Here is a 5000-nt window from a genome sequence, read left to right as displayed (position 1 = left end):
CGGGCGTACCCAGGCTGGTATGGCCGTAAACAATAAACAATCTCTTGGTACAACATATATAGTCAAAGTGAGTCTGATAAACAGACTGCATTTTGCAGCAGGAAGCTGCATTTAGTCAATTCATCATTAAATGCTTACTACAAGGCAGTGTTGCTGATGAAATAGTGTAAGAGCACACCCTCGTGGACAAAAAGCTTACAGCACCTGGTATTCCCAGGCGGTCTCCCATCCAAGTACTAACCAGGCCCAACCCTGCTTAGCTTCCGAGATCAGACGAGATCGGGCGTACCTTTTTTTTTTTTTTTTTTTTATTATAAAAATCTTATTTTACAATTTTTCAATTCAATATGCAAAACCTTCAATCAACACAAGACTAAACATCGGTAGGCATCCAATTTTACCCACTATCAAATAAAACCAAACAAAATAAAAATTCCAAACCAACTTCATACAAACATTACATACAAGACTAAGATAAAACAAATTCCATGAAATTAGAGAGGTTAAAAGCAACCCCCTATCAAATAAAAACTAAGAAATTCTCAAAAACAATTTTTTTAAATGATTGATGATATCTCTCCAAAACTTTGCACATCAAAACCCATACACCAAACCTCCCTCCTCCCCCACAGCAATGAATCCACAATCCTTCACAAACACACTTTCAAAATCCTTCTGCCTAGACCTATGCATCAATCCCACATCCTTCTTGACCATACCTTCAAACACCTTCCACACTGTCACCCTCTTGCCCTCAAACCTTGCCAAGTTCCTCCTCGAATATACAGCATACCTTGCATGTGACAGCATAAAATTCAATAATTCAATATTCACCCCCTTCACATGCTGACACACTCCAAACAATACCAAACACCTCCAATCCACCCCTCCTATTAACTCTACTCCCCAGTACCTTTCTAGCATGTCCCTCAACCTCACATAGAACCCAGCTACCTCGACACACTCAAACATCATGTGCATCAGATTTTCATCCATAACTCTACATACGTCACACACACGAGACACTGACCTGTCTACCTGATGTAACACCACCTTGGTAAACACCCGATTGTGCCTCAACATAAAATCAAAATGTGTACATTCAAGACTGTTGAGCCTCACTACCATCTTCTCCCACAACCGCTCCACATCCAACCCTGGAAACACTTGCCTCCACACTTTCTCAGATGCAGGCGCCTTGACCTTCCTGGTAAGAAGAGCCCAGTAGAAGGCCCTCACCTTGGTAGAGGATAAGGCTTGCACAGACTCCCCACATTTCACCTGCATCTCAGGCAAAGTCTCTAATACCCCCTTACTCATGTGATTGTCCAGCAGCCTCACCCACTCCCTTGGAAAACACTCCTTTATCCTCTCATACATTCTCAACACCGTCCCTTTCCTGACATCCTCATCTACACTCCAGACAGTATCTAATATCGCCTGATCAGGCAGGAACCCCGGCACCACCTCATACCTAAAGTCCCTCACTCTTATCATACCTGCCCTCATAAGCACCTTACTCTCCAGCATCTTTCCCTCAGATTGCAGCAATGGGTTCATAAAAACCGGTAGATTCAAAATCACCCCAATAGAGTCACACTCATAGCTAACCTGCGGTAAAAACTCTGCCCAGGCCCTGAACACCTCCTGATAAAAGGCAGGCACCTCTGCATACATGCTAGGCTTTAAACACATTAACAACCCATAATCTCCGCATCCTCCACTCCTATGCAACCAATGTCTGAAAAACTCCTTCCACCCCTGACCCTCCTCCCCGTACAAAAACTGTTTCACTCTCTTAACCCGTATGGCTTTTAACTTAACCTCCAGATCTACTAATCTCAACCCACCCCTATCATAATCTGCTATCATCACATCATGAGCAATTTTCACACCCTTCCCACCCCACAGGAACCCAGACACTACATTATTAATTTCCTTCAGAGCCCATACAGGCATGTCCAGAACCCCTAAAGTATATACACATTTTGACATCAACAGAGCATTCACCACCACCACTTTCCCCCTCAATTTTAATTTCCTTTGTTTCCAGTAATTCAAGGTCGACTTCATTTTATTAATCACCCCTGTCCAAGTAAAGTCTCTCGCCTCCAGCTCATCTACCCCAATATTCACACCCAAAATTCTCAAATGTTCTGTAACAGTCTTAAAAGGAATGTTACTTGTAGACACAACCGTATCAGAAACGCATAACATTTCAGATTTTTCAACATTCACCTTAGCCCCAGAAGCTCTCCCATACACATCAAAACACTTCATCAGACAATTCACACTCCCTCCATCCCGCACAGTACAGGTGGTATCATCAGCGTAATGATGCAGCACACTAACGCCACCCCCCGGCAGGTCTACTCCATGCACTCCTCTATCACGCTTAACAAAAGCAGCCAAAGGCTCAACTGATATGCTGTACAGCAAAGCAGACAGTGGACAACCCTGCCTAACAGACCTGCCCAGGGGAAAGGGATCAGTCAGCACACCATTACACTTAACGACACTGCTAGCTGACCCATACAAAAGCTTCACCCATTCTTTTATACGAGGCCCAAACCCAAATTTTGCCATGGTCTCTAACAGGAACCGATGCTCCACCCGATCAAAGGCTTTATTCAGATCCATACAGAGCACCACCCCACCCACATCCCCCATATGCCTCACTACATCCCGGATAGTGCAGAGGGTGTCAACTATATCCCTCCCCGGTACCCCATAGGCCTGAGTAGGTGCTATAATGCTACCCATCACCTTTTTCAACCTATTGGCCATTACCTTAGCCAGCACCTTATTGTCAGAGTTCAAAAGGGTTATCGGTCTGTAGTTCTCAAGTTTCAGTCGACTTCCCTTCCTTTTGTACACCACATTCAACACCCCCAAAGCTAATGATTCTGGGACTTCCCTCCTCTCCTCCATACACTCAAATACACGCAGCATCAGTGGGGCTAGTATGTCACTAAACTCACGGTAAAACTCTGCAGTCAGACCATCTGAACCTGGGCTCTTATTCAAATTCAGGCCTAAGATTGCAGCTTTAACCTCTGCCAATGTAAAATCGGCATCACACATCTCCACATCATCAGTTGACACCCTTACCTCCACTGCTTCTAGCACACTTCTCATACACACCTCATCCACCCCGCCTGAAGTAAATAAACCTTTATAAAAAGAATGCACTGTATTCAAAATACCTTCCAAATCTGTCACCCTCTCCCCCCGCTCATTTAAAAGCTCAGTTAGAAAACTCCTTTCCTGCTTCCGCCTTTCTAACCCCAGAAAAAAAGCAGTACTCCTCTCCCCCTCCACTACATACTGCGCTCTACTCCTCACCACTGCCCCCATACACCTATGCCTCTCTAAGACCTTCAACTCCTCCCGCAGCCTCAGGTAATCTGCAATATCATATCCTGGACAATTTTCTATCTTTTCTAACTCAAATATCAGGTGGGACTTAAGAATCCTCTCTTCCCTCCTTCTTACCACACTAGCCTGTCTTGCACAATATATTGCCAGCCGCTTGAACTCCCCTTTTAAACCTTCCCACCACACACACACATCAGACTCAAACAGAGGATCTGACATGGCCTCATTCACACACTCTTTCACTGCTCCCTTAAACCCCTCATCCTTCAGCAGACTGGCATTAAGACACCACAACCCCCCCACCCTCCCCTCCCTCGACGCACCCAGCCGGAAAAGCAGAGCATCATGGTCACTAAAAAATGTGTGGGAATACTCTACCCCCACAACCAAGTTCGCAACCGCTCTATGAGCAAGACACAAATCTATGCGTGACTGCCTGAGCTCTCCCCTCACCACTTGTCTGCGAGAGAACACCCGCTTATCTGGATTCCTCTCCCTCCATATATCCACCAAATCCTCATCCTGCATTACCTTTAATAGTGCGCCACGAGAAGAGTCAGAGCCAAAATGTGCGCTACTTGAGGCATCCAACCTATCCATCCATACATTAAAATCTCCAACAAGCAGACAGTTTCTCCCACATAATCCCCCCATAGACATAAACAAAACCCTTCTCTCAATTTCAGTATTAGGAGCATACACATTGTACAATGAATAATCCACACCTTTAAACGTGAAACCCACTCCCACCATTCGACCTTCATTATCAGCACATAACAAACTTAAATTAGACACAACATCTTGTTTAACCAAAATAGCTACTCCACATGCACGCACAGTACCATTACTCACGTACATTTGTCCATTCCATCGCTGTCTTACGTTATCCATATACTGCTCAGTCCAGTGAGTCTCCTGAAGACATAATATGTCTGCACAGAAAGCTTCCAACACCAGCTCTAGCTTTTCTTTGCTACGAAGTCCATTGGTGTTGATAGAGACAACTCTCACCATAACGGATACATAGAGGAGGAAATCAATCCAGTCCGTCATGATAGATCTTTTACCCTTTTCTTCTTCTTGGCTATCAGGTTCTTTTTATTATCCCTCCGCTCAGATTGTATAAACTCCATCTCTTCCCCCGTCATCTCTTCTCCAGACCCTTTACGCTTGTAAGAATCATCCCGAGCAGGAGCCATCTCCTGAGAAGAGCCTCCCGGGACTACAGACACCTTCGGGTTCTCCACCGCACCCCCAGAATCCGAAGCCAATGCCGCTCCAGTTGCTTCTCCCGTACACCCCGCTACCCCCTCCTCTCCACCAGGAACGCCCTCCATCTCCACACCGTCTAGGCTTGAACTGATATCCTTCCCCTTGGAGACCTCCTTTCCCACAGGACATGGCCCCTTCTCTTCTTCATCCTCCGACTGCCTCTGGTCTTCTTCATCCTCCATCCGTCTCTGGGACTCCTCCCCCATCCTCATTTCCTCCCCAGATTCCTCCATCTCGCTCTCCTCCACACCATCCCCGCTGATTACCTGATTTGACAATCCAGGAGCTCCATCACCCTGGGTACAGGAGCACTGCCTAACACTCCTCCCGCAACCAACACAACCGCGTTC

At 45.9% G+C, this 5000-nt stretch overlaps 1 non-coding gene across 1 annotated transcript in view; it reads right to left on the bottom strand.

Moving 5' to 3' along the window:
- LOC115188618 (5S ribosomal RNA) overlaps window positions 1–31 on the bottom strand; it is a 119-nt gene extending 88 nt beyond the window's left edge. Inside the window, exon 1 of the ribosomal RNA XR_003876543.1 lies at window positions 1–31. This exon is cut by the window's left edge and continues 88 nt beyond it. This is a non-coding gene — a ribosomal RNA (5S ribosomal RNA).
- Between the last annotated feature and the right edge of the window lie 4969 nt (window positions 32–5000).

Source organism: Salmo trutta, unplaced genomic scaffold, assembly GCF_901001165.1.
Source record: "Salmo trutta unplaced genomic scaffold, fSalTru1.1, whole genome shotgun sequence".
NCBI classification, from domain to species: domain Eukaryota; kingdom Metazoa; phylum Chordata; class Actinopteri; order Salmoniformes; family Salmonidae; genus Salmo; species Salmo trutta.
Note: the sequence above shows the minus strand (reverse complement) of the source record. Positions and strands in the feature narration are given on the sequence as shown.